General features: G+C 53.4%; 2 protein-coding genes across 6 annotated transcripts in view; both read right to left on the bottom strand.

Annotated features, from left to right (window-relative positions):
• Positions 1-10,376, bottom strand: part of RIMBP2 (RIMS binding protein 2) — a 79,462-nt gene extending 69,086 nt beyond the window's left edge. For all 5 annotated transcript variants that reach the window (XM_027575833.2, XM_027575825.2, XM_027575827.2 and 2 more), the window contains exon 1: positions 10,258-10,376. The gene's annotated coding sequence lies outside the window, so the exon portion shown is untranslated. The remainder of the gene's footprint in view (positions 1-10,257) is intronic.
• The window catches only part of STX2 (syntaxin 2), a 196,058-nt gene continuing 178,691 nt past the window's right edge, over positions 10,339-27,705 (bottom strand). Inside the window, exons 11-12 of the transcript XR_003516868.1 lie at positions 18,679-18,768; positions 10,339-10,380 (exon numbers count right to left, since the gene is read on the bottom strand). The gene's annotated coding sequence lies outside the window, so the exon portion shown is untranslated. The remainder of the gene's footprint in view (positions 10,381-18,678; positions 18,769-27,705) is intronic.

Genomic DNA, 27,705 nt, shown 5'->3' with positions numbered 1-27,705 from the left:
GGCAGACCCTCTGTGGGCTCCTTGCCTGGACTCACGGGTCAGAAGGACGAAAACCACTGGCTTCGAAATTGCTGGGGCTGATGAGCCGGTCACTGTGGAGTGGCTGTCAGGAACGCACACGTGTGTACAAATACGTGCCCCTCGTGCGGTATGATGTTCGAGGCCGTGAAGCCCCAGCAGGGAGGACCGATTCGTGGGAGCTCCGACCACACCCGTCCCTTCAACATCCTCTCCCCCCCCCCCCCGCCCCGCTCCCCTCCCGCTGCTGCCCCTGCACCTGCTGCCCTTCCCAGCCACACGGCTCCGGAGGCGTCTCCACTGGCCACGTCCACACCCTCACTTCCCGCTCTGCGGTCTGGCCTCCCCCACCACTCGGCTGACACCCCCTGCCTGACACCCACGCCGTCCAGCGGGCGGCCACCCCTCAACAGCACGCTCTGTGCCCCACCGGCTCCCCTCCTTCCCTGCCGCTCCCTTCCTCCTGCACGGTCTCTCCACCCGGGGATGGTTGCTTATACTTTTTCCGGGGCGGATAGCCCGCCTCCTGGCTGTAGCTGCCATTCATAAACTCTCGCTCCCAAATGAAATCCTTATCTCTTTGACGGTGGCCAACTGCCCACTCACCCTCTCCACCTGGAGGGATAGGAGGAATCTCAAATTTAGCCTGTCCAAAACTGAGTTCTGGACTTTCTCTCCCAAACCACTTGCTCCCCAGTCTGCCCATCTCAACAATGACACCACCATCGACGCAGTTCCTCCTCGGTTCCCCACGCCCCCCCCCCATTCCTTCCCACTCAACATCCAGAGTTTGCAAAGTGCTTCTGTGTGCTCTGCCATCTTCCTGCCCCCGCCAGGCCAGCCACCAACCCCTCTGCCCTGGCCATAACCACACACACAGGTGGTCTTCCTGACCCCAAAAGGTCCCCCAGCATGGCCAGTACTCTCCGCAAGACAGAAGTCACCCCCACATCTTTATGTGTCTGCCCGACTGGGCAGAGGTGCCCAGGGAGCTGGGGAAGCGTTATTTCTGGGCGTGTCTGAGAGGGGTTTCCAGAAGCCAATGGCATCTGAATGGGTGAGAGAGGAAAGGAGTCGCCCTCCCCTACATGGGGGGGCCTCATCTACTCCCCTGAGGACCCAGAGGACAAAAAGGTGGCAAAAGGGCCAGTTTTCTCTCATCCCCTCTCCTGCCCTCAAACACCTGAGCTCCTGGTTCTCAGGCTTTCAGACTCAGGTCAGGACTTACAATCAGCCTCCAAATCTCAGGCCTCCAGACTCGGACAGAACTGTGGACGGCAGATCAAAACCTGAGCTGAGATCAAGAGTCGGACACTTAGGGGCGCCTGGGTGGCTCAGTTGTTAAGCGTCTGCCTTCAGCTCAGGTCATGGTCCCGGGGTCCTGGGATCGAGCCCCGCATCGGGCTCCCTGCTCGGCAGGAAGCCTGCTTCTCCCTTCTCCCACTTCCCTGGCTTGTGTTCCCTCCCTCGCTGTGTCTCTCTCTGTGAAATAAATGAATAAAACCTTAAAAAAAAAAAAGTCGGACACTTAATCGACTGAGCCACCCTAAAGAGAGACTATCCTTGATGACATCATCTGAGCACCCTGATTCAGCCATGCCTGAAGCCTAACATATCTCTCATATACCCCACTTTATCAACCAATGACTTTCCTCTTTTTTTTTCTTCAAACTATTTGACATAGGTTTCTATGAACTTTATCATAAATTGCCCGAACTAAAATATTTTTCAGCAGCATTTACAGCTGCCACAAAATGTAATTCCATCATGTCTCACATTATGCACTGAAATTTCATGACTTTTTATTCTTGCTTCTCAAAATAAAGAGACAGCTGGTGGATCATGACAGCTTTGGGGTTGTTTCAATTCCCTGTTTGGGGTAAGAAACAGCCAGAGAGCCAAAGGAGCTTTCCAGAAGTAAGTGACACCTTCTCAGCAGCAGAAAGAATATAAACTGGAGGTCAGGGAGGCAGGGGTGGGGTGGGTGGGGTCAGGGTGCTTGGTTTGCCACGACAGTCATCCTGTCAGGGGGCCTGGGCAGGCCTGGTAGATACCAGCTGCCATGTCTCTTCACCACTGGTCAAGCAAAGAAGTCCTAAGCTCAAAGTTGCTGGCAGGAGATTACCTTAGCTACAGGATACTCGTGGTGTGTGGATCTGGAGACCCAGGAGTCCAGCAACAGAACCAACCGAGGGGGTGTCCCTGGAACTCCGGGAGGATGGCCAGTCCAGAGGACACACGCAGAGGCCACGCTTCAACCCTTCAACACTGGGACCTTCCACCCCAGGAAGGAGACAGGGCAGGAGCTCAGGGATCAGGTGGAAGGAAGGGTAGTGATGTGGGAAATCACAAACCTGCACGGGAGCTCTTGATCCCGTGTGTGGGGCCTCAGCAACTAGCCCTCCTTGGTGCTTATCGTGGATTGTACACCAATGTCCTTCTTGTCCCTGTAAGCAGGTTGCTGGCGTGGTCTTCCCAGCCCCACACATCAGCATCCTCAGCCTAACCTAAACACAAGTTCTGGAAGTTCTGTTGTGCTAGGTACTTCATACACACGACCCACTGAATCTTTGCAACAACTTCGGGGGCAGGCAATATTTTTACTCCTGTTTATAGAGAAGGAAACTGAGGCCCAGAGAGTTTAAGTGATCTGCTCAAGGTTGCCCAGCCAAGAAATGATGAAGCAAGGACTTGAACCCCGGGAGCCCAGCTCCCTGACCTTCACTCTGTCACCCCCCTGCTGGGCGGGAGGCTTCCCATGAGATCCTTCCCGTGCGTGTGGGATGTGCTGATAGGCAGCAGGCTTCCCGCAAGAGAATCAGTGTGAGACCGTTTCATGCAACGTCTCTGAAGCTCTCAGGCTGGGAGACACACTCTGTGCTCGGCCACAAGGCGAGGTGTGTGCCGTGTGGCCAGGGCAATAAAGAGCAGCCTCATTTCTCCTGGGAGGCAATTCACGTTGTCATTCTTATTTCCTTGAGTCGTCCTGGTTCCGCTGCCCCTGGCCATGCTAGGACCCACGGGTTCTCACAGAGAGCCTGAAAAACCCTGGCTTTCACCCAAACCCAAACCCCACCAAATTCCTAGTACTCGGCTTCGCTTCCCTTTACACATAGCTTCCCAATTCTGGGGGCACGTGCCCAGTTCTACAGGAACGTTTCACATCCGAGAAGTACTAAGGATTGGGCACCACAGCCAGGAAGGCCCGTCTGAAACGCACGCCCTGCGGCGGGATTTCTTTTTTAAAGCAGCGACGTTTATAGCTGGCTGTGGACGTCAGCACCAGCATTTCAGTGGCCTGCAACACTCAGACATTAGAGGGCACGCGGGGAGCACCCCGCATTATCTCCTCGATGTTAGATCAAAGGGGACTGTGTCTTCTGCTTTGGATCCTGCCCTGCGTGAGCGAAGAAATTAAGGAGAAAATAATCTCGCTTCATAGGAGTTACCGGTGACACGTCTGAAGCCGCCTTCGTGGGCTCCGGTATGCACCGCGGCAATGGCGAGCCCTCTCTGTACACGAGCTCCCTCCACACGACATCTGGTGGAAGGAACCCCAGCACTGGCCAAGCTCACGCCTTCAGACATGAGGAAGACGGGGCATTTCCAGCTGTTGGTTTGTCTTCCGTGTCCTGTGACTTCCTGTCCCGCCTCTGCAAGCCAGATTCATTCATAACAGGGATTAGCACGCAAACAGAGCCGTGTGCATTCTGGAAGTGGAAACGGCTTTGCCAGAGTGTCTTCGTTTCTCACACCGCAAAAAATTAGGAAGCGGGGAGCCCCTTTGACAACACCTGGGAGCTTCCCTGACTCCCGATTTGTCCTTAGTCCCGTGGACTGGCCCTTGCTCCCCACCGGCCCCCAGTGGAGGTGGAGATGCAGGGACAGGGGCACTCAGCCTGTGCAGTGGGTCAGACCCACCCGCCCTGGGCCCCAGCATGCTCCTCCGTCAAACGGAGGAAGAAGCCCGGCTTCCCAAGGTTGCTGGAAGGACCAGATGAAATATTAGATTCACGGGGACCTGCCCAGAGTTACACTGAGTGCAAATATTGGTGCGTTCCACGTGTGCCATCTGATTACCTGTTTTCCGTGTTCTCTGCCCTCTTCATTGTTCTAGCTCCCCTTCCCTGCCTTCTTTGGATTGTCTTTTTCGTGTATCTACTGAGTGTTGGGCTATAAATTTTACCTGATTTTTAGTGGTTGCCCCAGGAACCTCAATATACGTGTTTAAATTTAAATAATCTGCTCAGAATTGTAATTTGCCTCTCCAAGTGGAATGTAGAAACACAAGCACAGCTCGGTGTCTTCACTTTCCCTCTTTATGTCGTGGTTGTCGTGGGTATGATTACATCTATATACACCCAAAAACCACGGAGATTCGCTCAGTGGTGAGAGTCTTGACCCGCGAACAGATGAGCCCTAGGGAGGTGACCTGCGAGAGTAGGAGTCCGTTAGAAGTGGGATGGGCCGGGGATTCTATGCAGAGGGGATTGTACGTGCAAAGGTCCTGGGGTAGTAAGGATCATGGTGGGTGCCAGGGTGAAGGAAGGCTGGTGTGACCGGGGCCATGGATGGGATGGCCGGGACGAGACAGAAAGAAAGGATTGCATGCCTCTGGATGCAGCCGCTGAGTGGGTGGGGAAACGGGGAAGAAATGAGACTCGATTTCTCATTTCAGGGACTGTGGGCTTTGGCTGAAGCACAGTTTACTTCCTGGACACGTGCTTTCACGTATCCTAACATCATTATGGAACACTTATTCCGTGCCAGATGCTTGGATGCTTGTAATAAAATAATGAACAAGTGAAAGATTATTTTTGTTCTTGTGAAGCTTATATTCTAGGAGGGGGTGGGGGGAATGCAGGAAATAAACGGGTTATCAGGCAAGGGAGTGGGAGTTTCAGGGACCGATAAAGGATGATGGTGAGGCAGGGGACTGTGCAAGGGGGAAGGACGTAGTAGAGACTCTACTCAAGCTGGTGAGGGAGGTGACATTTGGCCGAGACCCCCATGATGACGAGGAGCCCATCGAGGAAGGTTTCAGGGAGAGCTCAGTGAGGCAGGACCCAGCTTGGTGTGCGTGTCTGCGGTGCAGGGGTGAGCAGGAGGGGGTGGTAAGAGGTGCAGGAAAGGGGCAGGTCTGGAGCAGTGGACGCAACCCCCCTCCACGGTCCTGTGCGCCCCCAGGATGACAGGTGGAAGCCCTCACTTGGGTACACATTTCGGCCACTAGATGTGGCCCTGACTCATTTGTCCGTGAGTGCGGGTTGATATGCAGTATACCTTGTGGTTGTGTCTGCCAGGGAGGAGAAGGCCGTGTGTGTGCAATGTGCAGGGCACGTCCTGGGGGCTTCAGAGTCTGCATGGACTCCTGGACATGAGGCCCCAGGGCAGGGTGCGCATGCACCACATGGAAATGTGCAGGGCTGGAACCCAGAAAGGCTGTCTCGGTGCAGCATGCACGGGCACCTGCTCCCCACTCCACGCCAGCCCGCCCAAAGATTTCTTAACCTGATGGAGGGGCCCCTTGTCCCACCGCTGTTTCAGTTTTCATTTTCCTGACGACCGTGAAGTTGAACACCTAGCCTGCTCAGCAGCTCGGGTGTCTGATGGGCTGGCTCGGCACCAGGGGTGAGGGTCTGAGTCTCAGAAGGGGACCAGGTCCCACCTTCTGCCGGATGCAGAACAGGACGTGTGTGTGTTCTGCAGCGCCCGCCAGGGGCCAGCGGGCACGCGGCCTCTCGCAAAGTCTCTCCCCACAGTGCTGGAGGCAGCCAGGGAAGCTTTCAGAGCAGCAAATTTCCTGTTTCTGGCCGGTATCTGAACATCGAGATCACACTATCGATGCCTGGGTCAGGCCCATGGAAGGTTTTGCTGGAGACGGAGCCCTCCGCATTATTCTCATGTTGCAGAAACCCACGGAGGGTGTTATCGGAGCCTGAGTATTAGAACATAGGAAACGAGCCACAGAACATTAATAACGGTGGAGAACGGCCGCAGGCGGTCCGCGCAGGGCTGTATCTCCGGGCGGGTACCAGGAAAGGGAGGGGCGCAGGGAAGGAGCTGCAGATAAAGGAAGATTATAATTGTTACTGGGAGAGTCACTTATTAATCCCAGATAAGCAGTTGTTCATTAACACAAAATAAGCCTTAGATTACCTACATTTAAATGGACTAATCTGTTGATTATGAGAACAGAACCCAGTCCCGAGTGTTTTTTTCCCTTTTCCTTTGAATCACAAAATACAATGCGCTGTTTAATTAGTGGATCATGTTTCTATGCACCTGGGTCAGACTTCCAGACCTGGCACGGGGTGCTGTGCATTCTGGTCCCGTTGCTGGAAGGGAGACTGACACAGGATCCCTTGTAACCTGCTGCTGGCCTCACACGCGTCGGACCAAGAGCGCTCAGGACTCTCAAGTAACAGGAAGGTCCCAACCAGGCCTGTAACCCCCAGCCCCACTCGGCAGTCTTGCTGGAGAGGCCTGCGATCAGGTGCGGGCCTCACTCCATCCCATCTGCAGGGCCCTCTTTCCAAGCACGGTCACACTCACAGGCTCTGAGCAGACGCGAACGTGGGGGACACTGCTCACCCCATCCCGGCTGTCCAGCAGCTTCCCTCCGTGGCCGCAGCCCCGTCCCCAGGAACTGCCCCCAGGCTGCCAGGGGACAGCGGCCGCCTCTGCTGGGCCCTGTGTGCTTCGCGGCCTCCATCAGCCCTGTCCAGGCTGAGCTCTTTGGGGCCGGCCATTCTCCCCTGCCAGGGCTCTCGTCCCGTCTTCAACTACAGATGGACGTCTGTTCCATTTGACAGACAGCACTGCCTCCCGGGCCCTGAGCAAGAAGACAGAGGAGAGGGAGGCAGCTGTGCTTGGCAGGACGCGGCGACAGAGACGTCGCAAGGGACTCTTCTCTCCACGGGAGCTGGTCTGACGCTCAGGACCTAGGACGCCCTGAGCCCCGGGCAACAGGAGGTCTGTGTGGAAAGCACTCAGCCTTCTTGCAGAATCCTTGAGTCCGAGACGCTGGAGGAGAAGACTTTGGTCTTCCTCTGGGTTCCACTGGGTCTCTCACCGGGCTGATGGCAACAGTCTGCAAGGTCTCTGAGGTGCTGGGAAACCTGTGTCCTCTCCCAATCAGCATTTGGGTCACACTCTTCAGGCTGCTGAAGCGCCAAGTTACCTGGCAGCCCCTGATAGGGCGGAAAGGCCTCCGGAGGAACCGTGTGCTGGTGGACTCGTGATTTACAGAACGCATTACAGACCATCAGAGAAGAGCCGCACGGCGTCTTGAGCTAGACTGAATTCCCAGTGATATTTGGAAACAAAAAAGCCAACATATGACCATGACCACTAGACTGATTATCAGTTGGGACAAACACGGAATGCACCCTGGCACAGCGTGGGGCTGTAGTCACACCTCATTAGCATAAAATGGGCGTGCTGCATTCGCGGAGCATCGTGTGTCCCCCCTGCCCCCCTTCACTTGGGGGCTTGGAAGATGGCATCAGCTACAAGGTGACAAAACTTAGTCAGCCGGGACCGCCAGACCGCCAAGTGATGAGACGCTGTGATTGCCATCTGAGCGTCACACTTGAATCCAAATGAATCGCGTCCACCTCACGCATCATCTGGTAACTGAAAGGAGCCTCCTTCTTGATGATTAGTGGGACGTCCCTGAGTCGCTGTGGCTCATTTGCTCAGTAAAGCTGAACGCAGAGGAATTTTGTGTGGCAGGTACCAAGCGGCAGGCTGTGCTCAGACCTGGCACTGGAGCCGTGGGAGTGTGGGGGCAGGGGGCAGAGGGCGGGAGCCCAGAGAGGCCCGTGCAGGGGTGAGGCTTTGGGTGGCGAGTGACCGGTCCAGTGGAGGTTTGGGGCGGCGTTGGGACCCGATCTCGGTTTGAACGGTGCTGTTCTGGCTGCCACGGTCAATGCAACAGGCAGGTTAGGACAGCAGGGCGGGGCCTGGAGACCGAGAGAGGCAAGTGCCAGAACCCTGGGCCCTCACGGCTGCCCCATGACCCCATGGGGCCCTCACGGGCACTGACTTGTGCTGACGGAGACGGCGGTGACCCTGACGGCTACCCACCCAGCTGCCCACCCAGTGCCACCCTTAGAAGATGGGCCCCTGTGCTGTGGCCTCACAGGACATGCCCATCCGGACCCTGCACGCCACCCCCAGACCACAGCTTAGCTTCTCCACCCTGGAATTCCCTGCCCGAAAGTCCCTAAGCTCATGCCCTGCACAGGCATCCTCCCCGATCTGCCCTCTGAGGACAGATGACACCTCTGGGGTGTTCGGCCCTAGACAGGAGGGCCGCCAGAGAGGGTGCTGTTGGCAGGTGCGAGGGACAGAACCTGGGCTTGAACCCGGGATGTCTACCTGAGTGCAAGGCCTGAGTGCTGAGGTTCAGCCCCGGGGCCCGACGGGCAGGGCAGTGGGCTCCACGCTGCTGGTCAACGTACATGGCCCCCACCCGCTCCAGGTAGGAGGAGAGACCGGCCCCAAGCACACAGGTCAGGGGGACACACAGAGGTTGGTGCTGGTGGGAATTCACACCCTGAACCTGTGCATGAGGCCTCCTGCGCCCTCAGATAGATCGGTGCTATTGCTCACCTCCTTCAAATCGTCTCGGGTGGGGCAGGCTGAATTCCGCCCCCCAAAGATGCCCACTTCCCGATCCCTGCGGCCTGTCATCATGTCCCCTCACCCTGCAGGTGCGGTTAAGTGAGGGCGTTGAGGGGAGACCGCCTGGTGGGCCCAGCAGCGTCCTTGTACGCAGGAGGCAGAGACGAGCGAAGGTGGAGGCAGGGGCTGTGCGCAGCCATTAGAAAGTGGAAAAAACTCGGAACAGAGTGTGTGCACAGCCTTCGGACAGGAACACCCTGCCCACGCCCTGCTCTCAGACGCCTGGCCCCCTGCACGGCGGGGGGACACATTCCTGCTTCTTCAGCAGCGGGAAGCCAGTCCACGCGGTGTCCAGGTCTTGGAGGCTGCCCTGCAGGGGGTCCCTGCCCTCCAGACCCCACTAAGCCCCCTCCCCGGTCGTGCCAACACAAAGGTCTCCAGGCTGCCCGACGCCTCCTGGGCGGCCACGATGCTCTGTACTATCCCTCCCAATGACGTGAATCCATCCAGCATGGGCAGAGCCCCGGGGACACAGCCACGGATTCCCAGCCCAGCCACCACCGATTCACCCACCACCCCCACGTCGTCCCGAGGATGGAAGGCAGGGTGGGACAGACATGCTCTGTGCCTTCAGGGAGCTCAGGCCCTGTCTGTGCGCTGCGGAAATGCATGATTACGTGGTAGGACCTCCTTTCCATCGGGTGCTGTCCTAAATCTAGAGCAAACGGTGGACAGCAGACTGGTCAGAGCCAGCCTGGGCCCTGCCTTCGGGGAGGTCGAGGCAGGCGTGTACAGAGCAGGGGTTTCGGTAAATTCACAAGGGTGTGTTATCATCACACAAATTCCAGAATGTTCCATCACCCCAAAGAAAAGCCATCGCTCCCCATTCCCACCTCACCCAGACCCCGCCAGCCAGGAATCTGCTTCCCTCTGAGAGCCAGCAGTTTCCCCGGGGGGAGGACGGTCCCTTCTTGATGACAGAGGGTGGGGACTGCTGTGCTCGTACCCTCTCGGTACCGCACCCCAGGACCAGAGGTGATGATTAACTTGGTCTCCCATGTTCAAAAAAAGTTTCCTTAACGAGAATTCATTCAGCTTAACTCTGTGCCATCAGCAGCAGATCAACCCCTCCCCATGAAATACTGACAGGGATCCCAGCTCCTCAGGAATGCATGAGGGGCCCCCAGCTCCCTGCACCCTGACGAAGCAGCCTTCTGACTTAGCTATTCTCTTTATAACAAAGGTTTCTCTTTATAACAAAGGTGAGGAACAGCTTAAATTCATAAGGTTTGAGAAGCCCACGTAGACACCCCGGGGCCTCAACCTGAGGACGCTGGGTTCCCACTCCGAGCCCCGCCCACCATCTCTCGCTCAGCTGAGTTCAGCATCCTAAGAAATGGGAATGTATAACTGGTTTCACGGGACCGCTTCCAGAAACATTTGGATTTTATTATTTATCACTTTTGATATCATCCACAGGGTGAAAACAGCCCTGAGGGCCCCGAATGTGGGCGATGGCGTCAAACAGTCTCAACCCCTGTCCGCTTTGCGGTCCCGCAGTCCCTCATCCCACTGGCCCTAAGGGATGCAGAGGGGTCCCTGTCCTACCTTTAGGACCTGTTCTAGATTCTCCAGCTTGGCTTGGAGCTGATGCTTCTCCTTCACGGCCAAATCGCGTTCTCTGGTCACTACGGCAAGCGCGTGGTGGAGCCAAGCATGCTCCGCTCTCACCTACGGGGAGGAAGGGCAGAGAGAAGGGGCTGTTGGCGGCACGCGCAGCGGCTGGCATCGACCACCTCCTCCTCGGGGTTGTGGGGAGGCTTCCCCTCCCTCCCTCGTCCTGGATCGTGGACTCCGCGGTGGGTCCAGTCCTGCCGGGGCGAATGCGTGTGCACAACCAGCACCCAGCATCCCCTCCCCCCCTGCCTCCCCCAATCACAGCGGCAGGGATGGGCTTGGGAACGGGACTGTGTGGCCCGGGCCGGCCAATCAGCGCAACCCCATCCCCTGCATATAGTGATTGCTGGGGAGGGACCCAAGACCCAGCTGCACCCATGGAGAATGAGACATTGGACTGGTAGAGAAGCGTGGGAAGCCTCTCTGTCTTTTGTTCACTGGACTTGGAAAGTTGAGGACACAAGGCTGGAGCTGGAGCCATTGTGGGGGAGAATCCAACTGAGAATGGAGCCAACGAGATGGACGTAGAAACAGGATCCTGAGGACATAATCTGAGCACCTAGATCAAGCTGCGCCTGAAGCTAATATTTCCTTTCCACTCACACAGGCCAATAAATTCCCTTTGTTTGCTTACACCAATCTGAATCATTTCCTGTCCCTTTGAATGGAGAACCCTAACACATGCAAGTGTTATCCAAATTGTGCAGGATACTAATGCTTTTGCCTAAAAATTTCACTTTTGTCTTAAAAGTGCATAAAAATGGTGACAAGCCTCCATGTGTTTTAGGATGATGGAAGTCCTAATAACCTCAGGAGCCGTGTGCACTCTCAGACCACAGCTCCCAGGACCGTGTTCTGACCTTAGGTGGGAGGCACCGTCAACTCTCCGTCTCTCTCCTACGGCTTCTCTGAGAGCAGTGAGGACATGCAACTGATGAGGGAAGATACCTCGGTTCCTTCCCCATTGTTTTCACTGTGCAGCATGTTTGGACCCAGCCACAGGCTTTTGATTTCTTTCCCTCCTCCCGGATCTTACGACATGAATCATGGCTTCAATAACACACTGCCACGAGTCATGTTTGTCAGCTCCAAAAGATGCCCTTTCTGTTCCAAGCACCCTGTGTACAGACTACGAGTTCAACCTGACAGTTTTTGTGGCGCCCGAAGAAAGGACAGCCCCACGTGGCGCTCCTGAATGGCACGGGGTTGTGGGGAGACTGTTATTAAGGGGTCAGGGAGAGGTCTGAGTCACAGGAGTATTTAAATGCCGTTCTGCTCCAGTGTGAAGCATCAGGCAGCAAGCTTGGAAAAAAAAATTGAAATGCTGCAGGTGAAAAAGTCATGAGCGATTTGAACTCACACTTGAACTCAGACTCGAACCCCAACACTCGGGCACAGGTTCGCCGGAAGCCACCATTTCCCATGTTCTAACTCGTCAAGAGCAACGTCCGGGGCTCCATGGCCAGCCTCCCATAGCAGCCAGCATGCACCCCGATGTAAATCAGGGCTTGCCTCCCTCTGATTGAAACCTTCTGTGGCTGCCATGGAAATTAGAACTGGGTCCAGACTTCTGCACACTTCTGCAGCGTCTGGCCCTCCAGCTGTCCCATCTGACCTGCTGCCCCATACCACCACTCACTCGGGCTGCCCTGGTCCTCCTTTTTATCCCAGAAACAAGCCATACTCATTCCTACCCCAGGGCCTTTGCACGTGCTGTCTGCCCACGGCAAGTACCTATCCCCCCCTTCCCCTGACCCTGGCGGGTCTGGCTCCTTCTCATCATTTATGCCACCTTCTCAAACAGGCCCTCCCACCACGCTCCAGGTGACGAAACCCTTCCCACTCGTCTGCCCCCAGCGCCCTTGCTGCTTGGCCGTGCTTTATTTCCCACAGGCATTTCTCACTATCTGTGCAGCTGTTTATGTTTCCCTGCGGTTGCTCCTCATTAGAGTCGAAGTCCCGGTTGGACACGACTTGTCCTTGTGACCCAATTCTCTGTCACTGGAGCCTGGAAGGGAGCCTGGTGCAGTCAGTGCTCCAGGAATGGGAAGGCACCGGGCGAGCACGGGCACATGCAAGGCAGCTGTGTTCCCGGCCGGATGGATTTTGCTGGTCCCTCCTGGTCTACGGTCCACCCACACTCACGGGCTCCAGGCCTCAGGAGGTCAGTCTCCCAGACCATACAGTTCCTGAGGAGCTCTGGCCAGCAGGAGGCACCAGCAGGAAGGCAGGGGCTGAGGAGAGGCAGGTCGGTGTTCCTGCCAGCAACCTGCAGGGGTGGTTTGTGCACGGAAGCGCTCTCTCGGCAGGCCCGAAGCTGCTGTCCCTGGAACGGCCTGCTGGCAGGGCTGGCTGGTGGCTGGCGACTGGGAGTTTGGATCGCAGTCCACTCCCTATTCCCGATTCCCTAACTGATGGGAGGGCCTGCCTGTGTCCAGACTCTTTGTGCACAGCATGTGGCTGCTGCTGAGCACCTGCTCTCCTTCGGGGAGGCGGGGATTTGGGATGTGCCGGGGGAGTACGACAGCCCCCTCGACACTCCGGGCACCGGGGCTCTGCTGGGCTCCCTGGGACAGCCCTTCACGCGTGCGGTGACGCCTGGTGCTGCCGGAACTGAGCTCGTTCCGGCTGACTCCTACGGGAGGCTCTGGAGGCTGGAGGCCGGCCACCCCTGGATCTTCCTTTCCCTGCACTGACTGTACTTTGTATCTCACTGGTGATGGATCGTAGCCATGAGCATGCTTGTGTGCTGAGCCCTGCAAGCCTTCCCAGTGAATCACGGTGCCGGGGTGGTCTTGGGGACCCTGACACAGCGTCTTCCCCCCACAGCCACAGGTCCACTAGGAGAGCCTCTCCCTCGCGCCCTCTCCCCACGGCCCTGCTGCCCCTGCCCAACCTGCACGCGTGTGTCTGGAGCCTCCAGAAGGCGCCGGACCCGCTCTCCCATGGGGACACTACACGTGATGGTCAGCGAAGATGCGGGAGCATCAGGCCTGTCCGGAAACCCTGCACACCCCGCATGGAGCCAAAACGCTGTGCTCTGGTACCTGGAAATGCTGCAGGTCACTGCAGTAACGTAAGAGAAGGGGATACTATGGGGGAGACCCGAGTGCCTTGGTCTTGCAGTCCGTGTTCTGAAGGGAAGTGGACGAGGAAGAGGGAGGAAATGCAGGGGCATCGGGGCGAGGATGCTCTAGGAGCTGTTGGCATTAACAGACCTCATCTCACACCAGGACCTCAGTATTTCTCTGCCCTACAAGACCCCATAGTGTCCCCCACGTGTTTAGCAGAATGAGTAAGGTCATTCGTCTGGTCTTTCCAAGGACGGAAAGAAGATCTGCTGGTGGGGCGGGGAGGTGGGTGAGGCGGTGACTGGGGATTGACTGAGGCGGGCTGAATAACGACCCCGCGGAGGCGTCCGCACCCGCGTCCCCAGAACTGGGGACTGCGCTCCCTTACACGGCAAAACGACTCTGCAGAGCTGAGTCTGGGCCCTCGTCCTGGACGGTCCTGGTAGGACCAGTGGGCTCACAGGGGTCCTCACAGGAGGGAGATAGGGGAGCATCAGGGTCAGAAAAGGCAGATTTTTGAAGATGTGGTTCTGCTGGCTTTGGGTGGAGGAAGGGCCCACGAGCCAAGGCCTGTGGGTGTTTCCAGGAGCTGTGTTTCACAGCCACCTGTGAGCAGATGGCTTCTCTCCTAAAGGGGTGCAGCTTGCCCACACCTTGGTTTGGGAACTTCTGATGCCAGGCAGCCTGGTGACCCAGGTGGAGACTCCGGGTGACGCTGAGCCGAAATCTCTGGGGCACAACACAATCTCGTGAACACAGGACTTCCTGAGAAAAGCTTTGTCTCCTCTTCTTGCAGTAACAGTGAGGATGCTCAGGGACGGAACAGCCACCCTGTCGTGGAGATCGCAACAGTCGTGGCCTGGGGCTCCTGGGTGGCTCAGTCGGTGAAGCGTCTGACTTCGGCTCAGGTCAGGCTCTCTTGGGTCCTGGGTTCGAGTCCTGTGTCGGGCTTCCTGCTCAGTGGGGCGCCTGCTTCTCCCCCTGCTCCTCCCATGCTCATGTTCTCTCTCTCTCTCTCTAATAAATAAAATAAAATCTTTAAAAAGCCCACAACAGTCATGGCCCCAGCAGGATGGCACTGGGGGTTGGGGGCAGGAGCTGTGTCCTTGTCTCGGGCTCTGGACGTCCTGCTGCATGAGAACAATAATGCTCCCGGGTGTTCAGGCCACCGCCCTCGGGTCCCTGCTGCACGCAGCTGGACAGAATCCCAGATGACCAACCCAGCAGAGAAGATGTTCTTTCTGGTTTGGAAACAGCTGATCCCGCCTGGAAATACATGCCTCCAAATAAAAAGCACTGAGGGGCTGCTGGCCCGGCTGGCGCCTCAGCCTCACTCGCTGCCCAGTGGCTTTTCCAGCCCTGCCGGTGCCAGGAGCCTCCATGGAGGGGCCCACGGGCTTATGGGTTACCCGGCCCTTCTGCCCGCCGCCAGAGCTCGAAGCTAGTCACGTCCACCAGAGAGAGCGCTCCCGGGGGGCAGCGCCCGCCCCGCCACACCGGCACTGGGACCAGAACATCCTCCTGGGAACCGAACCGGGGCTGGAGAAAGAAGTCTCAGAAGAGCAAAAAGGACAGAAAAAGGTTTTCTCTAAGACACAGAACTGTGACCCCACAAAAAACAAAGATAGGAAATAGGAAAAGTTCCTAGATGTTCAAAGTCAGGGGCCCAGACGATTCGTCCTTTGCTCCCGTCTGATGGGAAGCTGTGCGCGCTCATAGAAGATTTTGTTTTGAGGAAAGACAGATGGTACTGAGGCACGAGCCATGGGCCAGGGGCCTCTCCCTGCAGCCAGGGTCCCCAGCCCCACAGACCCCAGACGTCTGTACCGGTGTCGCCCTTCTGAACGCCCATCATCTCCTATTAGAGGAAGAGGGAGAACACCTGGTGAGTTGAATGATCCCCATTCACACCAGGGACTGAGGACTGGACCCATTGAACACCTTCTCCACACGGTGTCCTGGGTCCCCAGCTCAACCTTTCCTTGCACAGGGGAGTCTGCCCCGCAGAGATCGGCTGGATATTCCAGAGAAGCCCACATCAGACTTTGCACCAAAGTGACAGTCATTTCTGGGCAGGCTTCAGGGAGGACATGAACTACGCATCTCTCTGCTTCCATAATTAAAGCCCAGGTCATTAATGCTTCTTTATTAATCAGGGCTCCCAAGAAGCAGATTGCAACCCCAAGCCAGACACAGATGGGGGCACTGGGAATTTCCAGACCTCATCCCGAGAACCAGGAGGGTTCCTTGTGTTTCTGTAGGGATGGCTCCCCCACCCCATGAATCTGGTGCTGTGCTTCAATACTCATTTCAATTACACTAACCAGCCCGACCCCTTCACCTCCCCTGGTTACCCTGGTACACACACCCCAGCCCCTAGGACAGTCTTCTGGGAACTGCTGTTTCCCCATGCCTTCCCTCTCCCTTGTCCTTCTCTATCCCTATCTCCATCCCTGTCCCCAACCTGATCACATCCCCATCCCCATCCTCACCGCATCACATCCCTTCCCTGTACCCATTCCCATCTCCATCCCCACCTGACCCCAGCCCCACCCCATCCCATCCCTGTACCCATCTCTCTCTCAGTAGCCAGGCCAGGCACGCAGAAGAAACACTGAGCCTGCAGAGCATGCAGAGGGGCAGGGCTGAGCTGCAGGGCTCTGCCAGTCTCCCTGCCTTCTCTCACAAAACTCTGCTATTCCCATCTGTGCTGGTGAGTCACAGGGCGCCCTCACCCTCTGCAAAGCTGAAAGGAATACAAGCTCATGTGTGTGCCTCACAGCCTTGTTTAAAAGGCCAAAGCAGAGAGGCAGCATAGGGAGAAGTTTCAAACCTTCAGTGAAAACACGTTGGGTTTTGTTAGGATCCTACAGGGGCAGTGTTGCCCACGGGCACAGCCATGCAGCAGGTCCGGGAGAGGAGACCGCGCCTGCACGGCGATGCCCAAGAGCTCCAACTCGACCCCTTTGCTGACCAGCACCAGCCAGGCTAGATGCCCCCGGGCAGGACCATCGCCCCTGCTTCTGCTCCGTCTCTGTGCCCTCACAAATCTGCCATCACCACGCCAGGCACAGAAGCCCCGCTTGGGAGCAGACAGAAGGCACATGGGGTGAGACGGAGAGAGAAAACCGTCCCAGGTTCAACGGGCCCTACAGCCAGCTCCCCAGCCCTATTCTCAGCCTGCATCTGCTGTCTGAAACACCACCATGACTTTACATTTCTGCTCCTGTTTAAGTAAAAATAGTCCCGGGCAGAGAGAGTCCCTAAGCCTCATGATGCATTCCTGCCTCAGTGACACCAACTTTATCAGAGCCTTTCCCAAGAGCAGATCTGGAAAGAAAGAACACGAGAGAGTGGGGGCTGCTGGGCTGGCGGGAGGCCAGGCCTCCATGGAGGGCTGAGACGCACTGATCACAGCAGCTCTTCAGAAAACGGTGTAAATACACGTCGCATAAAATTGAACCCTCTAAGCCGTTTTAAAACGTACAGCTCGGCGGCACGAGCAACACTGTGTTGTGCAGCCATCGCCTCCGTCCGTCTCCGAATTCTTTTCGTCCTCCCCAGGCTGAGACTCTGTCCCCATTAAACCCTAACCCTCCCTTCCCAGCCCCCGGTCCCGCCATTCTCCTCTCTGTCTCTGAGGCTCTAGTCCCTGAATCTCTAGGGACCTGAGTAGAATCACACAGTATCTGTCTTTTGGGACTGGCTTATGGCACTGAGCATAGTGTCCTCAAGGTTCAGCCACGTGGTAGCCGGTGTCAGAAGGTCCTTCTTTTTAAGGCTGGATAGTATTTCATTGTAAATATAGACCACAGTTTTTTCTCCATTTAGCCGCTGACGGACGCTTGGGCTACGTCCACCTTTTGGCCAGTGCGAAGGTGCGGCTCAGAACACCAGTATACAAATATCTCTTCAAGACCCTGCTTTCCATTCTTTTGGAAATATACCCAGAAGCAGAAGTACTAGATCATACGGTCGCTCTATTTTTAATTGTTTAAGGAGCCGCCATCCTGTTTTGCACGGCAGCTGTACAATTTCCATATTCCCATCAACAGTGCAGGAGGGTTCCAATTTCTCCACAGCCTTGCTAACACTTGTTATTTTCTGAAAAGCACATCTTTTTAAAGAAATTGGCCAACTGGAAGGCAGAAAAATAAGTGTCAAATCAAGAAAGTTCCATTGTTTTTGTGAATTGTTAGAACCCAGTTATTCTTTGAAATGTGCATTAGTGTGGCTATGAAATTAGCAACCGCAAACTACCAGTCAGTCATCAACCAATACTCTCTGAGCACCTACTACGCAGGCTCTTATGGGCGCTGGAGAGACACTGATGAGTATGACAGCAAAGGCTTCTGCTCCCTGGGAGCTGGCATTCTCCCAGCGGGGAGACAGACAGACACATAAATGAAGATGCATGATGGACTACGTGATAAGAGATACAAGAAAACAAAACCAGTGAGGTCGCAAAGACCAAAGGAGGAGCAAGGGACGGGCACAGAATGTGCAGCAATGGACCGTCTTGCTGACAAGGTAACTCTCCGGAATGCGTGCCAAGAAGCTGGCAGGTCTTTGAAGATGACAGGGTAGAGAAAATTACTGAGTGCTGAGACAGGCTTGGTGGGCTGAGGAACAAAAGGGTCAGGGTGGCCAGAGCTTCGTGAGTGGAAGGCTGAGGGGCACATCAGGTTGACCAAGATGGCGCCATGAGGAGGTGCATCATTTCCATTTACGGGAGGCATTGGAAGGCTGCTCTGAGGAGCATCGTCAGCCGGCTGTGTAGCTAGAGCACTCCAGGGAGTCAGGCCAATTAGGGGATGTTTTCAGCCTCGGGGTGGTAGCCTGGAGGCTATGACAGAGATGGAGGCAGTGGGGAGGGAAGGTCTGACACTGCTTGTTGGTTGACGAGTCAGATGCAGGTGTGAGGTCAGAGAAGAATCCAGATGGCTCCTAGCACCTCGCCCTGGGCAGCTGGGTGGATATAGCAGTGCCATGGACCGGGCTGATGAGAGCTGAGGGAGGACTGGTACGGGGGGTTTGGGGGACACCAAAGGGTTTGCTCTGGCCTTGTTGTTAAGGACACGATCCCAACAGACTTCTAGGTGGAGATCTCCAGTGGACACTGAACGAGACGGCACTGAGTGCTTTGTGCGGGCGTCGTGTGAGGAACAGAAGAGCTGTGGCCCGGGAACTGGCCACCCACACATTGGGTGGCATTGTGTGGTGCCCTCTGCCCCTGCCCCCCTTCCCCAAGGCCCCTCCCTGCCACCCATCCTCCCGTTACCTTGTCAGGCTGCCAGGCCCTTGCGGGAAGGCCGGCATCATGCGGTCTCAGGCGGTGCTCCCCCTGGGCGGCATCCTTCAGTTCATTTTCCTAGGACAGAAGGAAAGAGCTTCGTGAGGTGACCCCCCAACTTCAGGGACACTGCAGGGCATGGTGGCTAAGGGTTCTGATTTTGGAGGCAGGCCCCAGATTGGGGGTGATTCTGCAATCCATACTCCATGTGATGTGGGACCAGCTTCTTTCTTCTTTCTGAGCCATGAGTGTCCTCCTCTATAAAATGGGAGTAACAGTGCTCCACATTGATGTTATAAGAATATAATAAAATAATATGTATTAAGTACCTGGTGAGGTTCCCAGCAGATAATTCACCCCCAATGTGTGGCACGCTTACCTGCACTACATGTCTGTATCCTAACAAGGCAATCTTGTTAAGTCAAGCTTTGACCTGACCCTTTCCTCACAAACACTGCTCCAAACACATTGCCATAATAAGTGCTAGAGAAAATTTTAAAGGGTTGTCCTGCTCAAAAATGAGGTAAAAATCTCTGAGGACTATGAGTGGCTGGAGCACCAGGGGTGAGCAGAACTCTGGGACCTGCCAGATTCTCCGCCCAGACAGGCACAGAATTGGGAGTCCAGGTTTGATTTGGTTTGGTTTGGATTTTCAGAATATGTGGGATTCAAAGTTCCTGCATGAGGCAAGAGACCTGAGCAGAGCTCAGCGCCTGACCCGAGGCTGGTCCAGCCCCCAGCCACCAAAGAAAGCTGAAAGTAATGGATGTCCGCCCAGAATTCTAGCTTATGTGAGGTAATGCACCCGGGGAAGCGAAGGAGCTGCCCACTGGCTCAGTGTCTGCGCCGTGTTAGGCCCTAGTATCACCGAGTATGGGAACTGTGAGCTACCAGTAACAAAACCTAATTCAAGACAGGGGGCATTCAGGGTGTGGTGTAGTAACTACAGAGAGGTCAGACAGGGGTGGGGCTGAGCACAGAAAGAGAGAGAAATTGGGGGTAAAATTCCCCGTTAAAGAAAAGTCTGAAAATAGAAATTCTGAAACACAGTAAGAAAAAACAAAACCTCACAGTACTAGACAGATTCAACAAAATCAATAATCAGGATGCATTTACTCCAGAGGAAATAAAAATAATAAAGCATTCTGAAGATGACTTCAGCAAGTGCGCTGAGGGCTCTCACAAAGGGGAAAGGGGGGAGGACAAGAAAGAGGCGACGGAGACGATGAACGGCCACAGTGGGAGGCAACTGGCGACTCAGCCTCCAGCCGGCAGGTCTGCGATTTCCCGGCCTGCCCGGTCCTTCATCTTTGTCCTCCGGTCACTCCCTCGGTGAGCTGATATCCACCCACGTCTTGAACTGATCTGGCAACTCCTCCAGCACAGCTTGAGTGCTCTAGGTTTATGCTCCATTCACCCTCCCAACAGGAAAGGGGCCGAGAGACACTCCCCCAGGAAAGAGGCTCCTCCTCACTATCCCCAGGTCCCATATTTCAGTCAACGTCCCTTCCTCTCCACCACCATAATCAGGAGCTCCTCCCCTCTTTGGATCAAACACAAGGAAGCACCCTCCACACGCCTTACCCACACACCATACTAGTGGGGATTCCTCGACCTATGGGAATCACATTGCCTCCTCAGGAGGTATTCCCCCATAGTGCTGGAGATCTACAGGGGATGGGTGTACTCATCCAAACACCAGAGTCCTGACCTTGGAGACCTCTGATGCCCAGCAGTCGACGAAGACAGCCATACCTCAGAGGTTTATGGGAGACACTTGGGTGTTATAGGGGTTGGAGTATGGATTCTGAGGTCAAACTGCCTAACTACAACTTCTGGCCCTTCTCCCTGCAAGCTGCATGGTCTCGAGTAGGCTGTCTGACACCTCCACACTCTCTGAGGTCTAAGGATGTAAAAGTGCCTACTACCCGATTAGATGGCATAGAGATGCACCACGGTAATTCTCACACAACACCAAGCACACGGTCATGGCTCAAACAGGTGGCTCCTCCCCATTGCAGGCACCACCACATCTGCCTACATCTTCCCATCTTCCACATTCCACCACCAAATGACATCGCCTCTCTTTGCACCTCGCCTAGAAGAGTGGACTGCAGGAAAGGAACATCAGGAAGGGGAACAGTGCTGCCTCTTTCACCCAGTTTTCTGGGGGCTATAGAAATGTTACATCCCCTTGTTCTGTTTATGTTCCTTCTTAGTGACTCAAGGTCAGCTTGCTTAACCTGATGAAATCAATCTTCCCAAGAAAAAGGCTCAGGACCTAAATCCTGTCCAGGAAGCACTGAGCCATGGTGTCACCGTGCAAAGGGAAAGAATCGCCACCCTCTCTTGCGGATGCCATTTCTCCAAATCGGTCCAAGCATGAATTGGCACTTCAGGTACCACTTACTATACTGGACGCCCCCACTACCCCACCACCCCGCAAGAAGCCAACCACAGAAGGAGCTGCTGAAAACAAAATCATCCCCAAACAATCCTCCACCCTACGCTGAAATCATCACAAAATACCTGAGCAGGGTGCCACAGCACTTCACGCAATGATGCCGAAAGAAGCCCATTCACTGACAAAGGCACCCAGCAAAGGCCCAAAGAAGACAGAGAAGATACCAGTTTGAGCCTGCAGAGACGGGGATTTATTCTCCACATTATGGGTACCTCACTTTATCCATACTTGCTGTTTACCCCCAAGAAAGCCTAGAGGTGGCTGGGGGCAGGGAGCTATGGGGCTGGTTGCCGGGGGTGAGGGTGGGGGGTCTTGTCCTGCATACTACAGTTCCTGCAGACTGTGCCCCTTGTCGTAACAGGGGCACGGTGTTGCTCTGACATGCATGTATTTGCAGTACTTGGGGAAAGATTCAGAAAATGTCTGCTGTTCATGCTTCTGATCCTATTAAGATGCTGAAAAGTGGGAAGACTTACCCTGGAAGCTCTCATCATTGACACTGTGCAGGACCAGAGCTGCCCACCCAGGGATGCTGTGCCCGCTCCAATTAAAGGGCTCCTTTCTGAATTAATCAGCACCACCAAAGAAATGCCACCAAGCAAAATACAGATCACCTTGTGTATTGGTCGCATGCTTGAGACCAGCAGGCCCCCAAAAGATGTGGGCTTGTGGTCGCAACACGACAAAATGAGTCTCCCAACAGGCGCGGGTGGCACCAGCTATGACAATTCTCGGGAGAGGGAGGAGGAGAACAGAGTAGATTTAATATAATCTGACACTCATGTCTGAGTAGCAGGGCTTCCCACTGCCCGCGGTAAGCGAGTAGCCACGCCAGCGCCACGGATGCCAGGTGCACACGCACCATTCTATGCCACGGCGTAAGCCGTGCCCCCGTTGTCATCCCCCATTGTGCAGGTGCAACACTGGTGACCCTGGACCGCATCGGAGAGCCAGAAGCTGAGTTTGACGACACACACCCACGGCCTGAAGTCGAGGATCTGGTGACTCACGCATCACCAGGACTGAGATAATGAAGAACTTTCCAAACACCGCTGCATGAAATCACCCTCCTAGCTCAGCGCTCCTGACCTGAAATAGCGGCAGGAAGAGAGCACAACCAGCCTCGCTTCTGCAGGAATTTCAGATTTGCTTTCCTTGGGAGGGCTTGAGCATCGCCATAGGAACAGTTTGAGTCTTAAATCCTTTAAGTGCAAAGCCAAACAGAGTCAGAGGGTTTCAGATTTACCAAACGGTGGATGCGTGGTGAGACAGGGCCTGCCCTGTAAGAATCAAGATGCACAATAGTTTGTTGACTCTGACTGTCTTCAAGCACACAAGGGAAGGAGCTCAGGCCTTATCTCCGCTTCCTAGAGGAACACACAGAAGTTAGGACCAGCTCCAGCGGGCCGACCAGAGTTGTGGGATCTGATCTGAGGACTCTGTACCCCTAGAACCTCCTTCAAAGGGCGATTGCAGAAAGCACTAGTTATGGAGTTTTTTGATCCATTAATATTCACTAATGCATTAACCTGGAATAGCCTTACTTGGCTTTTTATCTCCTCTTTAGCCAAAATATGGGGGGAAAGAATTCTGATAAGGATAAGGGAAAAAGAGAAGGACGCAGGCAAGAGTTACAAATTCAAACACCCCAGGGAGTGAGCAGGCAGTATAAAGGGGTAGACGGGACCAAAAAGAAGAACATTCTAGAGTGATAAGAAATACAGTGATTGGGAATGCTCATGCCCCAACTAAAGAGGTCAGCTGCACCTTGGCTTCAACGTGTTGAGGCAATAGTAGGACAGGGAACCCGGTTGTTCCAGGTTTTTAGGAGCTGGAGGTCTGGGTTTCTATCTGAAATATCCCTGTTTTTAAATGTTGGCTCTTAATTCAGATAAAAACATACACTGTGTACTCCCTCCCATAATAGATATGTCTACAGGTTGAGTTAGCTTAAAAATTGGGCACTTTGTAAAAGAAGTCAGACCTGATTAGAATAAAGGATTGGTACGGTGAAGTGGCAGGGGGTGCTGGGTGCAGGCAGGATGGGGTGGGGGTGCATTCCCTGTGTGCAAGGAGAGAAAGGAGAAGATGTGGGTCACCAAAGGTAAGTTTGCCAACTTGTGCCTACCCACTATGTTGCCTTGGCTACCTGTTATGGACTGAACTGTGTCCCCCCAGATTCATATGTTAAAGCCCTAATCTCCCATTATGACTATATTTGGAGATGGAGCCTTTAGGGAAGTAATTAAATGAGGTCACAGGGTGGGGCTTTAATCCAGTAGAACCCGTGTCCTTATGAGAAGAAGAGGCAGGAGAGAGCTCTCTGTACGTGCACCGAGGAAAGGCCACGTGAGGACACAGCTCGAAGGGGGCCACCCACAAACCAGGAGCAGAGCCCTCACCAGACAGCAGCACCTTGAATTCCAGCCCCCGGAATGTGAGAAAATAAAGCTTCTGCTGCCCAGTCTGTGGAATTTTGTTACAGCTTCCCAAGCTAAGACGCAGCCCCTGCCTAAAACGTAGAGATACAGCCGGAGTTTTCCCCAAAGTTCCCGAGAGCAGCTCCAGGGCTAGGCGAGGGGGAACCTGGGTCTTCAGAAACCCCACCTCACCTCACCATGAACTGTAATAAAATCCACATTTCGATGGTAAGATGGCCACTTTCCCCGGAGGGAAACAGTGACATGAGAAACAGAAAGCACTCCTTCATGACTTGTCAGTTCTCTTCATTTCAGTAACATCCTCCAGTGTGTGTGTGTCAGGCACGGGGCTCCCTGGACGCCCCGGAAACAGCAAGTGAGAGACAGCCCCTCCTCACGGGTGTGGCCATTGGGGACCCTGGTGCAGGATCATGTGTGCTATGATAGCAGAAACACAGCCTGTCAGGGTGGGAGACAAAATTGCCGACCTGATCACCCTGAGATAAAGAAAAGTCAGTGAAGGTCACGTAGATGGAGGCAAATGACTTCGTATGTGCTTAAGAATCAGAGACTTTAGGGGCACCTGGGTGGCTCAGTGGTTAAGCATCTGCCTTTGGCTCAGAGCATGATCTCAGGGTTGTGGTACTGAGCCCCATGTCATGCTTTGTGTTCAGTAGGGAGTCTGCTTCTTTCTCTCCCTCTGCCTGCTGCTTCCCCTGCTTGCTCTCTCTCTCTCTCTCTCTCTCAAATAAATCTTTGGGGGGAAAAAAGAATCAAAGGCTTTGCAGGAAGTTGAAAGGTCAGTGGGAGAAATGGTGAATCAACGTTCAGCCAACTGTCAAATGGAGCTATCTTTGCTATAAAGGAAAATTTAAGCAAAATAATATCTGACATTAAATTACAGCAAGTTTGAATTTGGACTTTATTGGCCTCACATATTTGTTTCTCTCAAATATGTTCATTCATTTTGGTTTTATGGTTTAGGAAAGCTGTAAAAATTTTATAAACCAGTTTTATCACTGGGCACATGTAATTATGTTATGAATTATAAATACATAATCATAATAAGTTCGAATATAATATAGACTATGTAGTTATAATATGCAAGTCTAGTAAAATCAGGTTGTAACGATGATCAATTATAATAACATATAATAAAAATAATTTAAGTCAACACTGGGATGTGCTTGATAATGTTTTTCTTTCTGAAAAGGCTTCATGAGTGGTTCTCGCCTAGAGCCCCAGCCAGGAGGATGGAGGTTTGAAAGGAGAAGGGATTGTGTGTGTGTTTCGTGTGTGTGTGTGTGTGTGTGTGTGTGTGTGTACGTGCACGCGCGTGTGCGTGTGTAAGGGGGGTGGTTGGGGTGACAGCGTTTGAAACAAAGGAAGAAGAATGGAAGGAATCCTTTGCCCTGGTCTGGGGTGCTGTCCATGGTGCTGTCCGGGGTGCTGTCCATGGGACTCTCCAGGACGCTGTCCGGGGTCCTGACCCAACTCGTGCCCCTTAAGCTCAAGGCTAGGACTATTGGCTAAATCATCACGTGATATGGAGAAATCCTTGGGACCGGGAGGACCTGGGTTTGAGGCCTAATTCTAACATTTACTGAGTGTCAATTTAAATGAAAGAATGCATAGACATGCACTTTTCAAACTGGGAAGGGCCATTTGAATGTGAGAGATTGTTATGCCAATAAACAGACTGTTACTGAAACAACTATATCTGGTTTCCTGTCATGCTCAGGTCCCGGGAGGGTAGAGACAAGCCTTTAAGTTCCTCCCTATACTCAGGAAAATCTATAAACGTGCACTTGCTTCAACTATGACAGACACACGCTCTTCCGGACCTGTGTGACATTCAGGCATACTACATATGCCAATACTGTAATTGCAGAGAAGCACTGTGCTATTTAAAACCTATTTTTCTAACACAGATTAGAGACAAGCTCAAGTGGAAAAATATAACATGTTAAGCAGGTTCTAATGCAAGCTCATGAACCAGAGAAACGTTTGAATTTTAAATAAAGCTCCTCTCCATAAAGGTATTTCATTAACTTACATGTACTTGGAACCTATGCTCTGTCCTACTAATGGAAAACAAGCACAGTCGAAAATTTGCTTGGTTCCCAATGGTCACCCTCATCAGAACACAGGCGGCCCCAAAAAGAGGTCTTCTCTACCAAAAACAATGGAGTTGAACCTATGGGAATTCTTTCACATAGGATTCTCAAGGTTGGGGAGTAAGGGTAGAGGAAGGGTGAACAGTTAACATGCCACGTTTCCCAGGATGCAGAAAAGCTGGGACTCTCCTACACGGCTGGTGTGGATGTGAAATAGTACACTTGTTGTGGAAAACGGTTTGATGATGCCTCAGAAAAGTGGAACAGAATTACCACAGTAATCCCACTCCTGGTATACACCTCAAAGAACTGAAAATGGGTATTCAAACAAATACTCATGTATGAATGTTCAGAGCAGCACTATTCTCAATAGACGAAAGGTGGAACCTACCCAGATGTCCATCGTCTGATGAACAGATAAACAAAATGCGGTCTTGACACTCAATGGTATACTATTCAGCCATAAAAAAGAATGAAGCAGAGACACCTGCTACAACATGAATGAACCTCAAAAACATGCTGAGTGAAAGAAGCCAGTCATAAAATGTCCCATATTGTATACATTTGATATGAAATGTCAAAAACAGGTAAATCAGACAGAAAAAGCACCCTGATGGTGGCCAGGGGCTGGGCGAGGAGAGGGTAAACAGTGGCTGTTAATGGGCACGGGGTCTGCTTTGGGCTGATGAGAGGGTTTTGGAACAAGATAGAAGTAGTGATTGCACCGCATCATAAATGTGCTAAACACCACTGAATTTTTCACTGCAAAATGGTGAGTTTTATGTTACAAAGAGTGCCACCCATGTCTCTGGGGGCAGAGCCTGAAGTGAGGCAAATATGACCCCATCCATGTGTCCATGAGTTTCTTCCCTGAGTGTTCCTTGGGACCACTGGTCCCCAAAGGCAAACCACCACCACGTCTGGTCCTCAACCAATAAACAGCAGTCTTCTCCAATGCTAGTGGGAAAGGCTGGCACTTGCTAGGTCCATCTCCAGTAGGGCTCCTGCCAAGGGGACTCTCAGGGCCATTTTTCCTATATGTGATTTCAGCATAACCTGTTGACCTCAGAACTGAATCCCTGCATAAAATGTGTCTCCACCCTATACTTGTTCAGCATATGCAATGCATATTAATTTATAAACTGCATTCCACCTACTCTCAAAAAAAAAAAAAAAAGGATTCAAGGATGCCTGTAATAAAAATAAGTATGCAGGAGCGCCTGAGTGGCTCATCGGTTAAGCATTTGCCTTCAGCTCAGGTCATGATCCTGGAGTCCTGGGATTGAGCCGCAGATCAGGCTCCTTGCTCAGCAGGGAGCCTGCTTCTCCCTCTCCCTGCTGCTCCCCCTGCTTGTGCTCTCCCTCTCACTCTCACTCTATCTCAAATAAATAAAATCTTTAAAAAATATTTATGCAATAAGGCAGTTAAGAATAATGATTAAAAGAAAAAGAGAACACTATGTAGAAAAATGTGTGCCAAGGAAATCACATAAAGAAGATTTTTACCCATGGACTGAATATCACATTTAAGTACTGAGTTTGCCGGCTGCTAATGTGAGAAAGAAAACGTATCGATTATAACTTAGTTAGTGTAAAGGATGGGCCTCCTAGGACCCTCCTACAAATAACACAGCAACGTGAAATATTTAAGTGCCTTTTTAAAAAAGTGTTTTGCTTTTGCAAGAGATGATTTGTTAGTATTGTCACAACATGGCGCTACCTCTTGAGAGCTTCTGTGCTCCATGCTCTCCCTCCAGCCAGGGGCCTTTCTCCACCAAATCTCAGATTCTTGATTACAGCAACCTTGAGCTATGTGAGCAAATGAAAATGGTGCTTCTACAATCTGTCCCAATGAGGCAGGGTTAGGCTGCAAATTCAGACGAGTTAAGGAGCTCTCCATATTTCCCAGACGTTGACTCAGTAAGACAGACTTTTCTCTCCCCAAAGACAGATCACTTCCATTAGTATCAACAGAATTTTCCTTATGACTCAGGGCCCTGTGGGTGTTAGAAAA

The sequence above is a fragment of the Zalophus californianus genome, chromosome 14 (assembly GCF_009762305.2).
Source record: "Zalophus californianus isolate mZalCal1 chromosome 14, mZalCal1.pri.v2, whole genome shotgun sequence".
NCBI lineage: Eukaryota > Metazoa > Chordata > Mammalia > Carnivora > Otariidae > Zalophus > Zalophus californianus.
This window is presented reverse-complemented; position numbering and strand designations above follow the sequence as displayed.